This window comes from Sus scrofa, chromosome 11 (genome assembly GCF_054392235.1).
Source record: "Sus scrofa isolate SSC_HxYL_T2T_F1_AM1 chromosome 11, Sscrofa_HxYL_maternal_Yorkshire_Landrace_v2.0, whole genome shotgun sequence".
Lineage (NCBI taxonomy): Eukaryota > Metazoa > Chordata > Mammalia > Artiodactyla > Suidae > Sus > Sus scrofa.
In genome coordinates, this window is record NC_139393.1 from 64,373,533 (window position 1) to 64,398,227 (window position 24,695).

General features: G+C 32.6%; 1 protein-coding gene and 1 long non-coding RNA gene across 7 annotated transcripts in view; one reads left to right on the forward strand and one right to left on the reverse strand.

Annotated features, from left to right (window-relative positions):
* Positions 1-24,695, forward strand: part of LOC146398660 (uncharacterized) — a 519,413-nt gene that overhangs the window by 462,622 nt on the left and 32,096 nt on the right. The gene's annotated exons all lie outside the window — the stretch shown is intronic.
* LOC146398661 (uncharacterized) overlaps positions 1-24,695 on the reverse strand; it is a 200,129-nt gene that overhangs the window by 134,909 nt on the left and 40,525 nt on the right. For 2 of the 3 annotated variants that reach the window (XR_014820099.1, XR_014820100.1), the window contains exon 2: positions 10,222-10,444. This is a non-coding gene — a long non-coding RNA (uncharacterized LOC146398661). Of the gene's footprint in view, positions 1-7,107; positions 9,149-10,221; positions 10,445-24,695 lie in introns of those variants that run through there. The other variant, XR_014820098.1, reaches the window with a different exon arrangement.

Consider the following 24,695-nt stretch of genomic DNA (forward strand, 5'->3'; position numbering starts at 1 on the left):
AATCATGGACTTCCAGAATAGACTTGTGATTGCCAAGGGGGATGGAGGGGGAGGGAGTGGGGTGGCTGGGGAGCTTGGGGTTAATAGATACGAACTATTGCCATTGGAATGGATTAGCAATGAGATCCTGCAGTGTAGCACTGGGAACTATGTCTAGTCACTTATGACAGAGCATGATAATGTGCGAAAATAGAAGTGTACATGTATGTGTAACTGGGTCACCATGCTGTACAATAGAAAAAAATAATAGTATTGGGGAAATAACAATTAAAAATTTATCTATATTTACACTAAATCAGGTATGTTTTATGAAAAGGCACTTAGAATCAATTTTTACTGGGGGTGTTGAGGGACCAGTAGATGTCAGAACAGGGTTGGAACAAGACCTCTCAACATATAACCTTTTTATATCATTTTGCTTTTTGACTTATGTCAATATATTTCATATTAAAATAAACTTGATAAAACATATTTTAGGTTTTCCTGTCATGGCTCAGTGGGTTGAGAACCCAGCAAGTATCCATGAGGATGCAGGATTGATCCCTGGCCTCACTCAGTGGGTTGAGGATCCAGCATTACTGTTGAGCTGTGGTGTAGGTCTCAAATGCAGCTTGGGTCCTGTGTTGTTGCGGCTGTGGCACAGGCCCACAGCTGTAGCTCTGATTCGCCCTCTAGCCTGGAAACTTCCATATGCTGCAGGTACAGCCCTAAAAAGAAACACACACACACACACACACACACACACACACACACACACACACTATATATCAAAGTGCATAAAAATTTTTGTGAAACACAACTGTACATTGTCCTCATATTGCCTCCTCTTTTACCAGCATTTAACAAACATGAAAGATCTCTTTAAACAAAGAAAACAACATTTGGACAAGCAATAAATTGATCCACCAGAGTATTTTGATGGAATTACCACCCAATGCTCAATTTGTTCCTATTTTCTTGAATCTTTATTGGAAAATTTATTTACTGCCATTTCAAGGAAAGCTTTAAATGGTGACCCTCTGTTTCAGATTAGTCCTGCAAGCTTATATTTTATCTATTCAGTTTACTTTAGAGATATAAAAGTTTTCAGACTATAAGGAAGATTTTTCACCTGGACCAAAGTTGTGAATACAAGATTTTGTTGAAGCTGATAGTTACAAGAACAGAAATATCTATAACAGTGCCAGTTCCCACTGGAATGACCTAGATGGAACTGTATATTTCAGTTGAGATTCATTCCTCAAGTTTAGTATAGTCAGTCAGGATCCAAATCTAAGTCTGTCTCAATCAGGTTTATAGACAGGAGTCTGGCAACTGAAGAATTACAGTGCAAAATCCCAGTCGGTTATGCCTACCACATCTATTTCAGCTAGGATGGAGAAAAGGAAATTTGGAGAAAACCCGTTTAAAGTACTTCCTTTGTAGACATGGATGTTCAAAGCATTCTTTGACAAGGAATTTGCAAGTGAATTCAAATGAAGTATTTGTCAAATTTGTAGAAGATGAATACCTTCTTTTTGGAAAATAATACATAATATATATTTTTTTCATTAGTTTTCTGTTTTTCCAGTCCCAGATTTATCTGGAGAATTGAGCCTTTTAAAGTATTATATATTGGGGTGTTCTAGATATCTCACTTATATGATATACATTTGAATGCATCTTCTACTTTTCTAAAGTGAATCAATGAGTCATGATAACACACAAAATGGGTTTTAGAGGGAGTGGGCTTTCAGAGAAGTTCATTTTATCCAGTCTGTAAAACTCAGTATTATGACTTTGGGAAAAAAAAAATAAATGAAGCTATCAGTGTTTCAGGTGCCTTATTTATAAGTTGAAAAGTTTAATTCAAATCATTTACTTATTTTTAGCTTTTATGATGCTCTGTGGTTCTTAAAGTCCTTTATGATACATTAAACCATGTAATCTTCAAGCCACCCCGTAAGATGTGGAGAAATTATCACTATTTTCATTCACCAGTGATAAAACAGAAACATACAGTATTAAATAAATTTTTCTAGCCCATCAACAATATAATTCATACTTTGCAGCCTTGGCATTTTGAATATAAAATATTTCCTTGAGCAGATAATTCCAAACTATTATTTACAAAAATAAAAAAGCATTTATATTCATATTAAACTTCTATATATTTTCTGCCTCAAGAAATAATATCAGTATGCCTGGGTGTTACTTAAATGGATCTAGAGTTTTAGCCTATGGCTTTAAATTGTGTCTTGTTATACAATCACAACTTATTTATTTCTCCTTATTTACTTGTGTATGCATGGCAACTTCTGAATAAAACCATCTATAAATTATTCATTGGATATCACATTCGAAATTTGTAGTGCAGGTCAGATTCCAAGATATTCATGCTTAAAATTCAGACATTGTTGGTGCTAAAGGGGATTGTAGAAGAGGAGTTAACATTTGGATCATGAATGCATAGAAAGCTCTTTTTTTTTTAAATCACCACTTTTCTTTGTAAATTAATCACACTATTACACAAGATATGTCAAGTAAAAAGAGATATTTTGCTCCCTCAGAGTTTACACAGTTGATGTATCTCCTAGACATATTTTGATAAAAGTCATTAATCAGCAAGTTAATTTTTATTAAAAAACACTTTAATAAAAGCAAAACTTTTAGGTCTAATTAATTGGTTGTAACCTAGAAATCTAGACTATGGAAAGAAATCCAGAAGAATTTCTGTCTGAGAAAGACTGTAGAAATGTAACTAATCACAGCATTCAGAACCTGACAAATTGTTCCTGGGGCTGATTTTAGGACACTAGAAGGACAGGTATGTATCTCTTGTAGATCATCTTTTGGGTGCAAGTCTATTCAAAGACATTCCAATATTAGAAGCTTCTGGCAGATTCTGATTGTCTTCCACCATGTTTCCTTCTCTCCTCTGTGGCCATACTGGGAAAGAGTTAAAATTTTTGTTTAATGCTTCTAGAGAGATACATGAGCTGCTCTGTTCAGTTAACCCTTTGGGAAGGAGGGTGATGCAATTTTATCAGTAAATGAAAGTTCTCTCTCTTTAAGGATTTTTCTTCACTACTCTTCCACCCCTATTACTGAGGTGAGGAGCTTGGGTAGAGGGTACCCAGGGTGCCACTGAAGGCTGTAGCAGGAATAAAACTACCCCCCAATAGTCTCTGAGGAAAAATTATGTAAAGCTTATTGAGAAATTTTGGCTTTTGCCCAGGAGCTAAACATTGCATGACAGTAAAAGAGTGGAGGGGGCGGTTGTGGTACAGTGTATGGCAGCAGAGTTCTCCCAGGAGTAGATAGGACATGAGGCAGTGTGATGACCAAAACTAAGCTGCCAGTGGTTTGCCTTTCAAAGCCAGGATGGTACCAGAACTCTTGCTGATAACCAGGAAGTTTGCAGATGCTTTATGCTAATTAGCTTTGCTAAAGTTTCTGAGCACATTTGTTGGGGTCAGGTTATAATAAATGAATGCAAGAGACTGGTATCACAGATAAAAAAGAGTTAAAAGTCACTATTGAGTGAGAAAATTGTTGGAACTATCATAAACAGATTCATAATCTCTACCTTTTGCTTAAGGTAAAAAGACAGTGAATATATAGTGATTTTTCTAGAAGTCCTTCAATAAAAAATTGAATTTGTTCTGTGATATCAGAAGTACTTCTGCAGGGTAATCAGCAAGAGGCAAGAGATATAAAAGACTCTCCATCTTAGTCTATTTGGACTGCTATCACAAACATACTATAGACTATATATATTGGGGGGTCTTATAAGTGACAATGTGTTTCTCACAGTTTTGAGGCTGAGAAGTCCAGGATCAAGATGCTGATGAGAGTCTACTTCCTGGTTCTAAGATGGTGTCTTCTTTCTGGAGCCCTTTCAATAAGGGCACTAGTCTTATTCATAAGGGTTTACCTTCTTTATCAAATAGCCCCCCAGAGGCCCCATTGTCCAAGTACTGTCATATTGGAAAATAAGTTCCAATAAATGGATTTTGTGAGGGCATAAACATTCACTCTATAGCAGTCTCTGTTAGCCAAGAATGCTGTAAAAGATAACATTGAGTTGTAATTCTGTAAACTATTTAAAAAAAAAAAACTTTAAAAACTGACAACTTCTTGAGGTTAACTAACTAAAATTGGAGAGAGTGAGTTCTTTACAGTCTCACCAGAGGGATATTTTTTACACAACTATTGGACATTTTGTCAATAAACAGAATGATAGCTAACATTTATTGAATATTTACTGTGTTTTAGGAAAATTTTTAAGCATGTCACTTAAATGAGCTCACTTAATCCTCACAGCAAATATGTGGTAGGTTATCAGCTACTACTATTATCCCCAAATTACAGGTAAGGAAACTGCATTAGAAAAAAGTTAAGTAACTTCAGATTAATTCAGCCACCAACTAGCAGAACTGGCTCTACATTCTATTTAATTATTCACTAGTAATAGGATTTGGTGTCTATATTTACATGCTGTTTCTTACACAAAAGTGCTAACCATTTAATAAAATAAATTTTTAGATACTGTTACTGTAGCTAAGGTGATAAGTACTTAAAATAACACATTACTACCTATTGGAAATTAATCTAGTTAGCTTAAAATTTTTTTTTTTTTTTGGTCTTTTTGCTATTTCTTGGGCCGCTCCCGCGGCATATGAAAGTTCCCAGGCTAGGGGTCGAATTGGAGCTGTAGCCACCGGCCTACGCCAGAGCCACAGCAACGCAGGATCCGAGCCGAGTCTGCAACCTACACCACAGCTCACGGCCACGCTGGATCGTCAACCCACTGAGCAAGGGCAGGGATCGAATCCGCCAACCTCATGGTTCCTAGTCGGATTCGTTAACCACTGCGCCACAACGGGAACTCCTAGCTTAAAATTTTTAAAGAATTATAATTTTCATGTTATATTTGGAGATATTTTCTAAGGGGGGTCTATCATGGGTGAATTGTTATAAATCACAAAATGAAAGATAATTATTCTAAGATACAAGAGAACACTTTGAATAATTAATTTTATATGAAAATAATCAAATAGATTATTTAGTTAATCTACCCAACTTTGCAAATAAGAAACCTGAGGCCAGTTGAGGCTACATGACTTGCACTTAAATCAGGCTTTTTAACTTGCACTTAAATCAGAACATTTTCAAACTGTCTCCTTTTGCTAAGGAATAAATGGGTTATTTTCAGTCTTTTGCATTAACAAGTATACAGAAAATAGCCTGATACATATGCCTAATTGTATTGTTGTGAATACATATTAGGAATATTCCCTAGAAGTCGTTTTCCTAGGTGAAAGTGAATGCATCTGAAGCTATATGTTCTTTTTCTAGGATATTGTCAAGTATCTGGACGTAGTGCTTCTGTTACTTTGCATTTACACCAAGAAGGTATAAATTTACCCACCCACTTGACCAAAAGTTTTCCAGAAGAATATGTTGTCAAGTTATTATATTTTTAATTGGATAGTTAATTAACAGTATATTATTTTCATAAGCACATAGCTTATTAAGCATTATTTCATATATTAGGGACATTTACATTTCTCTATGTGTGTGTGCCTGTGTGTGTGTTTGTATCTTTTGTTTAAATCTTGAAACTATTATTCAATTGGATTATTGATTTTTCTTAGCCATTTTAAGAAATTCTTAATGAATAATTTGTTTTTTATGTAATTTGCAAGTATCCACCAGGATTTTCCTCACGTTTTTTAATGTACAAACATTTACCAATTTTTTTGAGTTGTAAGATAATTTTTGACTAATAATTTTCCAAATCTTCTTAAATACTAGGTCTTTTCCCAAATATTTTAAGATTCACTCTTATTCTATGCAACTTTTCCTTATATTTCAAAGTAGATCTTAACCCTATTTCCCAGATTTTTTTTTTTTTTTTTTAGGGCTGCACTTGGCTGCATATGGAAGTTCGCAGGCTAGGGTCAAATCGGAGCTGCAGCTGCCAGCCTAGCCACAGCCACAGCAACACAGTATCCGAGCCTGGCTGTAATCTGCACCACAGCTTGAGGCAATGCCAGATCATCAGCCCACTGAGCAAAGCAAGGATTGAAGCCTCATGCTCATGGATACTAGTTGAGTTCTTAACCCCCAGAGCCACAGTGGGAACTCCCAGGTATTTTTTAATGTATGTTAGAATGGATGAGACATATTCTAAGTGAAAGTTAAGTGGCAAAGTATCAAACAAAGTAGTATTTGTCTATAATATCTATGTACTTTTAAAATTATAAAATACTTACACATTATATACATATGAGAGTTGTCTAAATACTTTGCAGGTATTGACTAATTTAATAATTTAATAATATCTAGACTCTGTGAGCGTAGAACCATTTATTCATCTCTTTTTGCAAATTAAGAAACTTGAGTCATGGAGATCCACAGATTGAACGCAGGGAGCCTGAATTACTAAATCACTACACCTTGTTCCTTTCATCCTGTTCAGGCTGTGATCATGCTACCTACATATACATCTTTGGGTCTGGAAGTATTTATCATTTTAAACTGAGTGTGACATGTAAGATATTTAATATATTGCCCCCACCTAATTTGAGAAACACAAAATGATGTTGCACAGATATGAAATCATTCAATGCAAATTTAATATTATTTTATCGTTTCCCTATGTTTCCCACAAATTGTGTTACTTGGAGAACATAACTATTTAAACTATTTAGATTTAACCGTAGCATGCTATTATAATAAATAACTAATCTATGCCAATGTCTTCTACTTGAGCAGTTACTAAATCATTTCATCAAATTGACAGACCACAGAGCACAATGGCTAAATTTCCAGCTTGAAATTAGCCAGCTGGATTAAGTACATATTCAGCCTTTCAGTCAGGTTTGTAGTCACAGACTTATTGCTTTACATCTAAGTTTCCTCTCACTTAAACAGGGGTGAAAATAATATATGTCATTCATTAGATTTTTCTAAAAATTAAGTATAATATTGGACATGCTTCATACATAAGTACTACATACATTTTACCTATTATTATATCAAATAGAACTAGTTAATTTCTATACAGAGAAAATATATCAACAATTACATTTTATGAACAAAAATAAAATAATCAATGCATTTGTTTCACCATCTTTAATGATATAAAATGAGAAGTAAAATAAACCATTTCATGTTATTAGCTATATGAAATAAAGCCTTTTACTCTGCTAATTTGGTTTGGAGATAATATCAAACTATCATATCTTTTTAGCTGAAGTAAAGCTGACACTGAAACTAAGTAATAAGTATGTGAAACAAACAAACAAACAAAAACAAAAGCCACTGTAAGCTGAAGGAGACATAGATGTGAAGAGGTTTTCTTCTCATTATTTCCATCAGCCAAGGTCAGCTTGGCAAGTACTAGGGAAGCACATACATGTGAAGGAAAATTTTTTTTCATAAATACAATCTACATCAGTAACAACAGAACATACTATGAAAGAAAAATAGAAGAATATGTAAGTAATTCATTATTACTCTTTTTAAGTCACAATGGAAATTAAAGCATACTATCATCAGGGCCCAGTGACCTTCCCTTGTCATTCTTGGGCTTCTTGCAGTAACTTCATAAAAAGAAAAAAAAAGTATTGGTTGACTTTGTACAACTCAAATTATGGCATTTTGGATGCTTTAAGAATCTTATTCTGACCCCAAATGTCTTTATCATTAGATTTATCATCCTGAAATTTAAATATCTTTCAATCTTTTAGGTTGAGAAGCTCAATATAAGGGTCTAAACAGAAACTGTAGAGGCACATAATGTCACAGCAAACTTTTGGATAGTTGATAATTACAATTACACAACAAATCTATTATCTACTTCATATCCTCGGTTCTATTTGAAACACCTGGGTTTAGAAATTTTTTGGCTTTTAGAAAAGCAAGCAAGTTCATAACCATTCAATATTTGCAACCTGCAAGGATCTCTGGCATCATCCCTATAGCAACACATTAATATTTCTGCAGCTGAAACTGATCACAACAACTGAGATATACGAAGAATATAAATAGCCTGCCATCCATTTTCTTCAGATTTCCCACTAAATGCCTTTATTATGATTTTCAGAATTTTTTGAATTTTAGAATTGTGAAAAAGGTAATGTCTCAAAGTTACTTAATTAATTTGTATTGCTAGTTATACAGAAGTTAAGTGAAGGCATTCGTGGACAAGAGCGTGAATATCAAGTACTAAAACCTATTTGGAGAAGAAGTCCAGAAAGTGGTTTTAGAAATATCAGAGCCTATGAGCAAATGAATATTTTCTTTCATTCTTTTCAAGGTTGATGCATAAGAAACATTTGGCAAATAAAGGTATATAAATGGATCTTATGACATATATACAACTCAAAGTAGTAATCCAAATACAGTAGATAGACAACAATGTTATAACTACCCAATTTGCTGAGAGACTAGACCATAATTGTTCCAACCACAAAAAAGAAAAGATAATTATGTGACATGATAGAGGTGCTAACACTGCTACCATCACAATCATTTTACAGTGTATAAATGTATCCAATCAACATGTTGAATGACTTAAATTTACATGATATTTTGTGTCATATTTAATTAATAAAAAAAATTGCATGAACAACTACAAGTGTGCCTAGATTAGAGGATTTAGACCTTTACCTAAAACTAACACAAAAATTACCTGATGGAACATCCCGTTATCAGTTTAAATAACAGAATAAAGTTTATAGAATATTCAAACTTTTTGAGGTAATCAATCATTGTCTATATAATTGGTAGATAAAACACACAAGAACACCATATATATTTCAAAATGCAAACCATTACTTCTGTTACTCACTTCTACTAATCTAGACAAACAGCAGCACATTCAATTAACTTGATGTTGCTTAACTAAAAGAGGCATGAGAGCTGTTCCTTTGTATCTTATCTCTAACGTATTTTCTTCCCTGTTTGATGAACATGGCATATGAATATTTTTCTGTTATTGTGAGCTCTGTTTTAATCATCTTCATCTGATTATTTTCAAAACTTCTAAGCTGAATTTTAAGTTCAAAGAGTAAGTATCCAAATACACCAAAAAAATTTTAAAGATAAACTGATGACTCAATGGAGTAGAAATTATCTGACATCATGTTAAAAAGAGCTATAAAAGAAAATAAAAAAAAATGAAGTGTAAAATTGCAAAAGGAATAGACAAATAAAACATTAAAACCAAAATAATCTAAAATTAACATGTCATAAAAGGGAGTCTTGGTAGGAAAAAACACAAGAAAATTAAGACAAAATAACAGATTATTAAATGAATTGTGGTTAGCTAATTGGAAACTTTATTATTAAAAGTTATAGTATTACTTTATTTCATTAGAAATAGCCAATGTTGATTTAGCATCTAAATAAAATAAGCATAGAAAATATAAGATAGTAAACATGTTTGGTAAGAAAATACTAAAGATAATTAGAAATGATTCTTAATTTCTGGTTTTCAGTTTATTAAATATATCTAAAATATTGATTTTCCAAAATATCTTCAATTCTTAAATCTTACTGATTTTGTTTAGCACATTAAAATGAAAATGCACATATTTCAGTATTGAATATTTGCAATATAAATTAGAATGAGGACCTTTCCTGTTTAGTGAATTAACACCTTTTAGTCTAATATCCATTTTCAAGTTGCATAAATAATATGGAGACTTTTATACACAAAGCTGACCCCGTTCTTACTACTTTTGAAGGGTGTGAGTTTGGAGCACATGTGAAGGGGACCCTCCTCCTTAGCTGACTCATCAGCCTCAAAGTTGGAAATATCTTCTCCATTGTTGCGGTTAGAGTATAGGAAAACCTTAGCAATCACAGTCAGAACAATCATTTTCTTCTATCCCTATTCTGACCAACATCTGGAATTAGCCACTATTCTAACTTCTGCTGATTTGGTGGATATAAAATGGTATCTCATTGATGTTTTGCTGGTTATGGTGACTTTAATGTCTTACTCTCATAAGGCATCTAGACTTTCGCTTAGAGTATTACCTATTCTTAACTTCCATCCATTTTCTTAGTTGTTTTCATCTTTAAATTTGCTTATGTGAGTTTCTTGTCAGTTTCAGACATTGCAAATATGTTCTTCCATATCACCATCATCTGTTAATTTTACCTAAGATATCATTTACTGAAAAGAAATCTGAAATTGTTTTGTAATAAAATGTATCGACTTACCTTAGGAATTACACTTTGAGGTTTTGCTTAAGGTGTTCTTCTATGGCTCTTGGCCACAAAGATACTGTTGTCTTTTGGTATCCATGTGGTGGTGAAGGAATTGGTTCCAGGACCCTCTGTGGACACCAAACTCCAGGGATGCTAAGGTCTCATAGTTGGCCTTCTGTATCCATGGTTCTGTATTCACAGATTCAGCCAACTGCAATTGTGTATACTGTATTTACTGGAAAAAAAAAAAAAGTGTAAATAAGACTCACACAGTTCAAACTCATGTTGCTAAAGGATAAACTGTATTTGTGCACATTTTCATCCATCAGGTTTGTTTTACTTTTCATGTTTGGTCCTTTAAGGAATATAGATTTCATATTTTAAAGTAACGTGATAGAGAAACTCAACCTAATTTTTCTCTAGAGATTAATCGCATCTTCCCAATCCAGTCTCATAGTGTGTTCTTTATTCATTCATTTACAGTGCCATTTTTTCAATTATACATTTTCTATCTATAGATGGGTCTGCTTCTATTTGTCATCTTTGATTTTTTGTTGCTGTTCCTGCACCAGGAACACACTTCTGATTATTTTTTTTAACAGTATTCTTTTATATGTGGTTGACTAACGCTTCTTTCTCAAACTGATTTGACTCATAGATAGTATAATGCTTCCATATATTTTTTAAAACATATTTGTTGAATATCTCAAAAATATTTATTGAAATATGCATTCTTGGTTTGTTTGGGTATAAAGACATCATATAACATCTTCTACATCATTACTCAGCTTTCGACAGCTTGCTTTGTTGTTTTCTGAGAGGAGTATATTAAAATCTCTAGCGATAACATTTTATTTATTTATTTCTCTCCATGGATTTGTAAGGTGAAAATTCATTGTGGTGTCCATATATTCGTAATTGCTTTATCTTCTTGATGTGCTATTTGTCTTAGCAATAGATAACTTCCCTACTTGTTCCTTATATGGCATTTCTTTAGAAATATATCTTGTTTTATATTGAATTTGCTTCCATTAAACATTTTATTTAACATTTGACAGTTATTTAGATTATGATCAAATTTATTATCCAAATTATCTCATCTATGAATAACAGTACCTTAAACTAGTAAAAAATAGGAAATATGTATTGATTTAAGGATACTTTGGTTTACTTTATATGAATAAAGTTCATCTTTTTGTAACTATACAGCTGTTTTTGTTTAAAAAAATCTTATTCTTACCATCAAAAGGCTAAATAACTTTCCCATTTGTTGTTTCATAAATATTCATATCAACTTTCCTGTATTTTATATTATTTGATTATATACATTTTTTAAATCAGGAAAATGCTTTGTTCTATGTTTTGAGGATCTAAATTTAGCTATTATACTAAAAAAACAGTGAAACACAATTCACTTTAATGTTGATTTGTGAGTCATCCTTTTTTTGGTAACAAAATTGTTTAGAGAAAATAGTTTCTATTTCTGGACCATTTCCTCAACAAATGTCTTTTTCTCTTCTTTGGCTAATAAAATACTTATAAGCATTGTAGTTCAAATGATTTCTTACTCTTCCTTTTCAAACCTTCATCTGAGAATCTCATCTAGATACTCTTTCAGACACATTAATCTATGGTAAGAGAGACATGGAAATTATCCTTTGACTTCAATAAATGATTTTCATGCTCTATTATATTCTATTATCAGTTTCCATGTTCATACATTCTATTATTATTCCTAGTAAAATGTAAAATTAACTTTTAGGTAGTACTTTTTTTTTAACAAAATGTCTTATACATCTTTAATAAAAATGATAAAATTTAATTCTGTGGTTTCCATTATTTTTATGAATCTGGCATGTCCATTTCTATAATATACACATTTATATTTTCTGCATATCCTGGGGAAAAAAACTTATAAATATACCCTTTTGAGATGGTTCAGGACAATCAATTCTTTTGTTCAACTTCTGCTGGCTTCTTGATAGCATCATTGAATTTCAATAGGTTATACATTTGAAATATTAAAATAGCCCCTGAAAACCTGAAATTATGTAAAATGTCAGGTAATAACTATAATTTTTTCTCATTGAGTCCAGTGAAAATTAGTAAACAATGCCTATAAACTGTTGTGTGGTATTTGGATAAAAGTCAAAAAATACATGGACATTTTCAGATATATTGAATGATAATATTATGATCAATATATAACCTTTTAAATCCAAGATAATTTAACTTTCAATACGTGCATGTAAGTTATTTATCCTTTTTTGTGAACATATTCAGAATTTTTAGTCTATTCAAATTTTAACTACATTAAGAGTTTCAGATGTTGACATATAATGGCAGTATAGGAAAAAAATTAATTGAATTTGGATCAGTCAGATGAACTTAAGTTTTAATTCTATAGCTTACTTTCTATGTGTTTTAGAACAGCTGAAACAGAGAGCTACATTCTTACTCGTCCTTTTTGAAACAGAAATGTTCTATTTCATTTTGATTATGATGAATTTGTCCACATTAATTGTTGCAGTCACAGGAAAAATGAATAAATGAAACATAGGGAAGAGGTTTATCAGGAATCTTGAAAAACAAGGTCTCAAAGGAGATTTTTCTCATTATAAGATGAGTGGCTATGTAGCCCTTACTGATACCAGAGAAGTACCTCCTGGTAACTGATATGCTATTGGAATCTATTTTCTAACCTAAAACTGTTGCGTGGTTCACAGACAGTCCTCCCACTATGGATTTTACAAAGCAGATATGTTTGTCACTACATCTTCTGCAAATGTTAGGAGAAATGCTCTGACTCTCACAACATACAGAAAATCTGTCATTCCAGATAATTCTTTTTTCAAGGTGACATTTGAGTAATTCATTTTTTTTGTAGATAATTTTATTTAAAATGAGAGATACACATCCATATAGAAATAATTGCTTCTTAGCCATCTTTTAAATCTCTAGCAAAGAACTAAGAACGTTCTGAAAAGCTTGTCAATTTTCACTCTTCCTCCATGAGCCCATTTCCTTTTGACTTTTTAGAATTCTACTCTATATTTATATATTAAGGCTACTAGTATATTTACAGATTTGATGTTTTCTAGTACTAAATTAATGATCCAATAGTTTGGCATCGGGGAGTGCACAAATTTTGTCCAAGTCTTCTTCCAAATGTTATTGTTTCCTCATTTTTCAAGTAGTGGACAAATTAGCTAAATATATCTTTATTATAACTGAGGATTCCTTTTTTTCTAATATGCCGCATTAAAAAAATTCTGACAACAAAATATAAAAAAGGAAATTGGCAAAGAAAAACTACCCTATCAAATTTTATTACAGCAAAACCAATGTATTACAAATGACAAGACTCAAAATTTAATACAAAAGTTTTCTACAATAGTTTGTCACAGATAATCTCTTGGTAGTAGCTTTAATCATCTATAATTAACATACCATGAAATCCACCCTTTTAGAGTGTCAATTCATTGGTTTCTAGTACATTCGCAAAGTTATGCAAGTATAACCACTAATTTAGGAATACTTTCATCACTCCCCCCAAAACCATGTAAACCATTAGCAGTCACTCCCCATTTACTTCTCACTCTAGCCCCTGGCAAAAACTAATTCAATTTATGTCTTTATAGATTTGCCTATTCTGCATATTTCATATAAATGGAATCATCCAACATGTGATGTGGGGAGCTGGCTTCTTTAACTTATCATAATGACTCCATAATTATTATTGTTGTAACATTTTCTTACACTTCTGACTAACATTTATTGTATGGCTATATCATAAGTGTATTTTTAAAATTTTTTATTTTTTTTTTATTTTTCTCCATTTTTTTTTTACTCAAATGAATTTATCATATCTGTAGTTGTATAATGATCATAACAATCTGATTTCACAGGATTTCCATCCCACAGCCCAAGCACATCCCCCCACACCCCCAAATGTCTCTTATAGAGACCATAAGTATTTCAATGTCTGTGAGTCAGCATCTGTTCTGCAAAGAAGTTCAATCTATCCTTTTTTCAGATTCCACATGTCAGTGAAAGCATGTGATGTTGGTGTCTCATTGTATGGCCGACTTCACTTAGCATGATAGTTTCTAGGTCCATCCATGTTGCTAAAAATGCTGGTATTTCATTCCTTTTAAGGGCTGAGTAATATTCCATTGTGTATATGTACCACATATTCTTGATCCACTCCTCTGTCAATGGACATTTAGGTTGTTTCCATGTCTTGGCTATTGTAAATAGTGCTGCAGTGAACATCGGAGTACATGTGTCTTTACAAGTTGTGGTTTTCTCTGGATAGATGCCCAGGAGTGGGATTGCTGGATCAAATGGTAGGTCTATTTTTAGTGTTCTGAGGAATCTCCATATTGCTTTCCACAGTGGTTGCATCAATTTACAATCCCACCAACAGGGTTCTCCACACCCTCTCCATCACTTATTGTTTGTACCCTTTTGGATGATGGCCATTCTGGCTGGCATAAGGTGGTATCTCAGAGTGGTTTTGATTTGTATTTCTCTAATAATGAGTGATGTTGAACATCTTTTCATGTGTTTTTTGGCCATCCATTTATCTTCTTTGGAGAACTGTCTATGTAGATCTTCTGCCCATTTTTTGATGGGGTTGTTTGTTTTTTTGGTATGGAACTGCAGAAGGTGTTTATAAATTTTGGAGATTAATCCCTTGTCACTTGATTCATTTGCAAAGATTTTCTCCCATTCTGTGGGGTGTCTTTTCATTTTGTTCAGGGTTTCCTTTGCTGTCCAGAAACTTTTAAGTTTGATTAGGTCCCATTTGTTTATTTTTCTTTTTATTGTCAATACTCTAAGAGGTGGATCTGAGAAGATGTTGCTGTCATTTATGTCAGAGAGTGTTTGGCCTACATTTTCCTCTAAGAGTTTTATAGTGTCTGGTCTTATACCTAGGTCTTTAATCCATTTTAAGTTTATTTTTGTGTATAGTGTTAGGGAGTGTTCTAATTTCATTCTTTTCCATGTGGCTGTCCAGGTTTCCCAGCACCACTTATTGAATAAGCTGTTTTTTCTCCATTGTATATTCTTGCCTCCATTGTCAGAGATGAGTTGGCTGTAGGCATATGGGTTTAATTCTGGGCTTTCTATCCTGTTCCACTGATCTATATTTCTTTCTTTGTGCCAGTACCATACACTTTTGAAATTATAAAGATCAGAGCAGAAATCAATGAAATAGAAACAAAGAAAACCATAGGAAAGATCAATAAAATTGATAAACCCTTAGCCAGACTTATCAAGAAAAAAAGAGAAAGGACTAAAATCAATAAAATTAGAAATGAAAAAGAAGTAACAACAGACATCACAGAAATACAAAGGATCATAAGAGACTACTATATGCAACTATATGCCACTAAAACAGAAAACGTAGAAGAAATGGACAAATTCTTAGAAAAGAATCTTCCAAGACTAAACCAAGATGAAATAGAAAAGATGAATGGACCAATCACAAGAACTGAAATTGAAACGGTGATTTAAAAACTTCCATCAAACAAAAGTCCAGGATGAGATGGTTTTACAGGCGAATTCTATCAAACATTTAGAGAAGAGCCAACACCTCTACTTCTGAAACTATTTCAAAAATTTCAGAGGAAGGGACACTCCCAAATTCATTCTATGAGGTCACCATCACCCTGATACCAAATCCAGACAAAGATACTACAAAAAAAAAGAAAACTACAGGCCAATTTCACTGATGAACATCGATGCAAAAATCCCCAACAAAATACTGGCACACTGCATCCAACAATACATTAAAAGGATTGTACATCATGATCAAGTGGGATTTATCCCAGAGATGCAAGGGTTCTTCAATATCTGCAAATCCATCAGTGTGATACACCACATTAATAAACTGAAGAATAAAAACTATATGATCCTCTCAATAGATGCAGAAAAAGCCTTTGACAAAATCCAACACGCATTTCTGATAAAAACCCTTCAGAAAGTGGGCATAACGGGAACCTACCTCCACATGATAAAGGCCATATATGACAAACCCACAGCGAACATCATTCTCAATGGTGAAAAGCTGAAAGAACTCCCACTGAGATCAGGAACAAGACAAGGATGTCCACTCTCGCCACGACTCTTCAACATACTTCTGGAAGTCCTAGCCACAGCAATCAGAGAAGTAAAAGAAATAAAAGGAATCCAAATTGGAAAGGAAGAAGTAAAACTATCGCTATTTGCAGATGACATGATACTATACCTAGAGAATCCTAAAGACTCTACCAGAAAACTGTTAGAGCTCATCCATGAATTTGGAAAAGTTGAAGGTACAAAATTAATGCACAGAAATCGACTGCATTTCTATATACTAACAATGAAAGATCAGAAAGAGAAATTAGGGAAGCAATCCCGTTTACCATCGCATCCAAAAGGATAAAATACCTAGGAGTAAACCTACCTAAAGAGACAAAAGACTTGTACTCTGAAAACTATAAGACACTGATGAAATAAATCAAAGATGACACAATTAGATGGAAAGAGATACCATGCTCGTGCACTGGAAGAGTTAATATTATCAAAATGACTATACTACCTAAGGCAATATATAGTTTCAATGCAATCCCTATCAAATTACCAAGGACATTTTTCACAGAGCTCAAACAAAATATTTTAAAGTTTGTTTGGAAGCACAAAAGACCCAGAATAGCCAATTGAATGTCTTTCTCCAAAAAGAAAAATGGGGCTGGAGGAATCAGGCTCCCAGACTTCAGACTATACTACAAAGCAGCAGTCATCTTATGTGTTTTAACCGAAATTTTAAACAAAAGACAGATTCTGAACCCACCATAATTAGGTAAGGGAGAGAAAAAAATGCAAACATATTTTGATGACGACTATTAATTTCAAGAAAAAATACACCTAGAAGTACTAGATCATAAAATAAACTACAGGAAAAAAATTAAATTTTTCTGAGAACTATGTGCATCATTAAAATTCAAAATTATTAGGTCCATGGCCTCACCTTTGTTTATCAATCTTTTGACGATATGTATGTATAACCTATTCATTAGGGGAAAAGTGACATTTCAAAACTACAAGCTAAATTCAAAATTATTAAAATAATATAAAAAGAAAATACAAAAATTAAGTATATTTCCCCCAAAAAATATTATTTTAGACACATAAATTCACATTCATTTCAAACAGCATATGTTGGAAAGCCACTGTGTAAAACAAGCAAAGCCTTGAAATAAATTTAGTGTTAAAAGTCTAAAATAAGTCCAACTTGTTATTTTCCTGTTTTATAAGCACTATAGCTATCATCTTTTAGCACAATGTGACTGATTTCCATACAATACTACATCAGTTTACTTCCTTGCCTACTAAAATTTGCTAGAAGTTACCATTTGTGACAATATTACCATAATCTTTTCTCATTTCATTTTAAATTTGTCTACCATATTAATTTTTCCTATGTGCTACCTTATGAATTTTAAATATTAGTTTCATTTTTATTACATTTATGTTGTTCACTAAAGCATATGTGACTGGTTCTATCCAATATTGTATTTGCTTAGTCAATTTGAAACAGGATACCACATTTATATCTTTTTTTTTCTGTCCTGTTGGCAGAATGAAAATCCTGACATCAAACAAGTTATACCCCACATTAGTAATAGGAAAAAAAAAAAAAAGATGTCAAGGAAAAGAAAAAAGATTATTAAAAATTTAAATTCAAGATGGTAGTATCCAAATAAATTGTTGACAAAGTTACTATTTAGATAAATAAATAGAAGTAAATAAATAAATAAATAGAAGTAAATAAATAAATAGAAGTAAATAAATAAATAAATAAATAAATAAATAAATAAATTGAAGTAAATTCTGGCCCAAATCAGAGGCAAAAATAATAATTATCCTTGGGCTTAGGTGGCGCTTTAATGTTAATGAAGTATTAATCTTTAATGATACTGTAGTGTATATAGGTAATACATACATATATATATGAATACACAGTATATATATATTCATATATGTATGAATATATATATTCATATATATGTATGTTTATGTATCAATGCTAATATATTACAATATAGTTAATTTAGAGACTATGATAATAGCCAAAGCAAGAATGACAGAACATTGCAATTCTACAAGAGCAAGGAGATTGCCCACTCTCTTTTATTTCCTTGAAAGTTAAAGAGATCCTGCAAAACTTGTGTGATACTACTTGTCCTGGAGGATACTACCTGTTGAGTGTTACAGAGGACACTGCCAACCCATTTCTGGAACCAGTGGGTGATTATGATTTTTTGGTTTTAAGGGTTTTTCTGAATCATTATTTTATTATAATTATACAATCCACTGCACCAGAGAGTAAACAACCCCCCTCCTTTTTTTTTTAAACCCACATGAATGGATGGGAAAGCCCTGTCCTAACCCTAGTTCATGAGGCCTGGCCTTAATCATTATACACAGATTACCTGAAACTTAGCCACCACTCTCCATTCCTCAAAATGAGAACGAAGAGACATATCTTCAACTCTTCCTTTCATAGTGGAGGGAATTTGCTGTTTCTTGCCTATCAAATTTTGAATTTAAAAGTGTCTGTGACATGATGGCAAGGTTTAGAACAGGGAGGGTTAGTTTAGAATGTTAACTCATGGTGCCTTCTAGAATTGGAATATGTACCTATTGATATTTCTGATTTAGAAGTCAACTTTTAAATTAAGTAACTATTGCAAAGATATGCAATAATTAGAAATATCTAATATTTTTCCAGATCCAGATATAAAATTATGTTAAGTGTGTCAATGATAAAATAATTTTGAAATTCACTTTTCATAATTGTATGGAACACATTATTATCATTATTACTATTTTGGCCACACCTGTGGCATATGGAAGTTCCCAGGTCAGGGACTGAATCCAAGCTGCAGCTGCAACCTATACCACAGTTGAGGCAACACTGGATCCTTAACCTGTGCCACAGGAGAAACTCCTAGAAAACATTATTTTTCTACTCATAGTTTATCACTTAAAAACAGTTAATTTTTTGGCCATGCCCACCACATGCAGAAGTTCCTGGACCAGGAATTGAATGCATGACACAGCAGTGACCCGAGCCACTGCAGTGGCAACGCCAGGTCCTTAACCCACTGAGACATGGGAACTCCACAAGTTAATTTGACAGAACCTGAACAGCCTCTACATATCAGAATTTACCATTATTAACAATATGCCATTTTATTTTTAAAGTTATTGATTTTAAAATACAAGCGTTTGCAAATATGTATTTAGATTTCAGCGTTTCTCAGCATCTATTCTTTGAACCATACGAATCAAAGCTGTCTTCAAATGTCTTTGAATTCACTGAAAAATGTCATAATAATAGTTTCCCCTGAAGATTAGATTCTTATTTTGAACATACTTTATCTTCAATGAAATATGTCAATCCAGTTTCCATGGAAAAGGAATGATAAATAAAATATAAGAATTCATTTACTTAAAATTAGGAGCATTTGTAAGGGAAAGTTTTTATTGAAACCAAGATATCATCTTCAAATATATTTTAAAAATGAATTCCTTCCTATGCAATGTCCCTGGGTTCTCATATCCACTCTCTAATCAGGATCAACAGAGAAATTACCCTCTTCTTCAATCATGGCGATTTACTGTGGATCTTGCTGGCTCTGTGTCCTCATAATTTCACTTTCTACATCAGGAAGTTTCTGAAGGTATTTTCGCAGAGCAGAATAATAATTTTTATGTCAGTTATTGATATATTAATGTTTGCCTCATTATACATAAGTGAATAAGGGATAAATACCTCCTTAGAATCATTTCTTGTCAAGGGCCGAACCATTCTTATATCCAGAGGCAATTTGTACTTTCTCTGTGAGGCAAACCCTGATGATCTCAGTTAGAAATGTGGTTTTCCTATTTATTAATGTCAACTCACACATCCCTATCTTTTACCGAGGTTGTTTATATGTACTTCCCCCTATGATGTCAAGAATCCCATGAGGACTAAAGCCATAATTTCTTCCTAACTTTTAGCCTTCCATCTCCTATGTTTTATTATAGTAAGTATACAAATATGTTCCAAGAGAATAAATTGTACATCAGTGTTTAAAATGTGGGTAAAAAGAGGATTTTTATGTTGAGAAGAAAAAAAGAAATTAGAGGTCATAAAAAGAAATGGCATATTTGCAAGGAAACATTTGGCAAGTTAAATAAAATAGGGAAATGCACTAAACTTTGGAGCTTCAATTTTTCCTATAAAAGAAAGAAAATAAACTTGAATTAAATTTTGATCTTCTCTGAATTAAAATCGCCACAATCTGGCCTAAATCATTTATGTCAATGAAGGTGCTGGGAAAATCCTTTTAGGGACCCAAGAGTATCCTGAATCTTTAACCCACTTAATTAAGTTAACTAAAAATAATGTTTTTAGGACTTGAAAACCAAAACATCCTTGTTACTCAGCAACTCTCACATCAGAAAGAGACTAAAAAAGTAATTAACAGACAAAATTATGTCATACGAACATTTGTTATACTATTGCATATATGAATTTCTTTAATTTAATAGGATATACTTCCAAAAAACATATTAATGGTCATTGGTGTTAGATAATTTTCAAAAGCTGTAAAACACACAATTCAATAAATATACCTACTACCACTTAAAGTCAAATAGAAAAGCAAGGTAAAAGTAAAAGAGAAATAGTTGAAAATATTTAAGAATGTAAATAGCACCAGGTATCCTGTAGTACAACTCATGCAATTAGGATTTCTTTAAGGATTTTTTCTTCATCATTATATTTATAAAATGTATACCTTTCCAATTCTGTTTACAAAAAACCAGTACTATATGCAAAATCAATCTGTAACAAAGACCTACTACTGAAATCCATTCAATAATCTGTGATAGCCTATAAGGGGAAAGAATCAAAAAAGAAAGGATATGGAGTTCCCCACCTGGCACAGCAGAAATGAATCCGACTAGGAACCATGAGGTTGCAGGTTCCATCCCCGGCCTTGCTCAGTGGGTTAAGGATCCAGTGTTGCCGTGAGCTGTGGTATAGGTCGCAGATGCGGCTCAGATCCTGTGTTGCTGTGGCTGTGATGTAGACCAGCAGCTGCAGCTTCAATTAGACTGGGAACCTCCATATACTGCAGGTGCGGCCCTAATAGACCAAAAAAAAAAAAAAAAAAAAAAAAAAAAAAAAAAAAAGAAAGAAAGAAAAAGAAAGGGTATGCATGTACATATAAAACCGACTCACTTTGATGTACACTTGAAACTAACATATTTTAAGTCACCTATATTACAATAAAATGTATTTAAAAATAGTACTAAAAGTGCTTGTTCCACCACAATAACAAATATTATTTGTTTGTGCTACACGGATCTTTGCATTAAAAAAAAAGTACCAATGTTGTTTATTTGTATACATGTGCTTCAAGGATCACTGATTCTCTTTACACACCTCATAAATGTCAAAACTTTACTTGCTATGAGAGGCCACACATTTATGCAGTGTCACTTCCCCTCTCCCCACGGAGTAACTGAGGCCTTTACTACACAGGAGTCACCCATTTACAATTACTGTTGCCTAAGACAGTCAGTCCACTGCTGTTTCTCCACATCCCATTGCTGTGTCATGTAGTATGAAGTTGTGCCTCGGTGAGCACTCGCAGCATTTCTCCTGCATGCTGTGCACTGGTGGTTTTCCCTCCTCACCTCACCATATCGCAGCTGTCATCCTGCTGTCATCTGTCTTCCTGGATGTCTTCCCAAGCAGCACTGTGTTACAATATGCATTGCCTCATTGCTTGGGATTTGGCTGGGATCCAGGATTTTGAATTTGGCAATCCTTATGAATGAATGCTTCTGCCAATGTGCTTACTCATTGTAAGTATATTGAAATTTTATATGTAAGACAGAGATAAATTTTATGCAGGCCTACATAAATGACAAAAAAGAATTTTAGTAAATTTACTGAGAATTTTAATGTGAATTTAGACTGGGTAGAAAAATTGAAAAGGAGTCTGTTTTAGTCAGGGTTCTTCAGAAAAACAGAACCAATTAGTTTTATAAAAAGAACATTTGTATGGGGTTAAGTAGACACAAACTATTGCATTTGGAGTGGATAAGCAATGAGGGCCTGCAATATAGCACAGGGAACTATATCCAATCACATGTGATGGAACATGACAGAAGATATGAGAAAAAGAATGTATATATGTGTATAACTGGGCCACTGGGTTGTACAGCAGAAATTGTCAGAACACTATAAAATCAACTATAATAAAAATTTTAAAAAAAGAATCAATGAGACATGCCTATGATTTATAAATATCTTTAGATATTTATGTTGCATATAAAAATAAAGACTGTTGCATATATAAATAAATATTTTATATATGTGTACATATGATGTATTATAAGGAGTTAATCATAGGAATGATTAAGGAGACTAGTGATTCCAATTTTATAGTGATGTCCAGTAGGTTTGAAACCAGGAAAGGAGATGGTGCAGAGGAAGGCAGTTTGCTGGAGAGTTCCCTCTTGCTCAGAAAGGCTGATTTTTCTGTTTTATTCAGTCATTCAACTGATTGGATGAGGCTCATTCACAATATGGAAAACAATATGCTCTATTCACGTTTTACTGAGTTAAATGCGAACCTCAACCAAAGTTGAGACAAGTTGACACATTAATTATCACAGATTAATTTACAAGTAGAAGTGATCATTCATTCATTCAACCAACATACTTTTCATAAATCTGTTAGAAGTTCTGCTTAAAGTGAATGATGCCAAGATACTAACCTATGTCGTAGACCTGAGAGACTTGCAAAAAGGTGTCTGGGAACCACCTTTTGATTAGTAGGTAGTCTCCTTGGAGCACGTTAATCCTATCCAACACACCAAGGTTCTAAACTTGGCCAGCAGGGAAATATGACAACTTTGCTTCTTTCTACTCGGTGAATACTTTCCAAAGAATAACACTTTTCTGATTAAAATGCAAGGGGGAAATGGATTTTGAATGTCATTATGCAGCATTTTGTAAATGAGAACATCTAACTCTTTCCATCTTTTTTGTTTATATCACTGCTATATTGCTTAATAATATAAATTCTATTATTTTTTAATTCAAAGTATATTTAAAATGTGTGAATTTATTTCTATTTATAATTAAATAAATTTATCTTTTAATCATTTAACTGAAGCAGTTAACAAGAAAAAAGGCATATACTGCCTAGATAAATTATATAAATTATATATTTCATAAAATATATTTGTATACATATATACACACTTATGCATATATCTTTTTATCCACATTTAGCTTAACAGAACTTAAATCAAATTGAAATACCATATTTTCTTTCAGTTAAATATATATAACTTCATCTAATTTAAACAATGCAATCTTGTAGATTTTTCTCTACTAAAGGGTTTTGATATTTTCTGTTAATCTACTACTGAATATATAGCCATAGAAAATTAGTCTGTGACAAAAATGTTTAGTTTCTTTTGATTAACTACTCATGCCTGTTCATTATATAATGTAATCCTACAACTTTGTTTTATGCTATTTTCATACTATTTCATTTGTATGCACATTTTTGGATATGTTAACTGCTTCCTATATTTATTTTAACCATATCATTTGCAACTTGGCTCCATTTTGTGTCTTGAGGGTTAAATAATTTTTTTTGAGTCTCCAGAAATGACAATATTTCTATGAATGATTTATAAACATAAATGATAAATTACTGTTTCTTCTTCTAGAAAAGTTTAGTTGAGATTACATTAGTTTTCATTGACCTGTGAAAATGTTTATGTAGCTATTATTGAAACAAATATATTATATTATAGTTTCAAATAGTAGAGTTATTCAAGTATTTCTTAATATGTGAAATTTTGCTATGTATGATAGATTTTGAAAAATTAAAAAATGTTAATAAAATATTGTTTTAACTATTAAACTTTTTAGGAAATATACTCTTAAATCTCACTGTAAGAGTGTTGCTAGTTTAACTATTTTCAGTCATTTAATTATTTCTATCAATAAGTAATATGCTCATTTTTCTAAGATTTGTATAGTTTAGGGAAAATCTATAGAAGGAATAATGACCATTAATTATCACTATTGAGAAACTTAAGAGCTGAAAGGTCTGAGAAAATATACACTATAAAATCTCTAAAGAACCAATAAATGAGTGAAAATAATCTTTAAATAACATCTCTTGGTAGCAAACTGACATCTGGATTCAGGTGCAGTATGGGGGCCCCCTGCTTCTCCATATTAGTGCACTAAATTAGAAATCAACTAGTTCATTGTGGAATCAACTGCTGTTTCCAAACAAAGAATGCCAGCATCCAATGTCAGGGTTGCTAAGTGCCTGATTACACTAAGACAATGATGGGCTGCTAAAGCTCTCGCTTAGTCCGGCTTTAACACTGCAGCCAAGAGA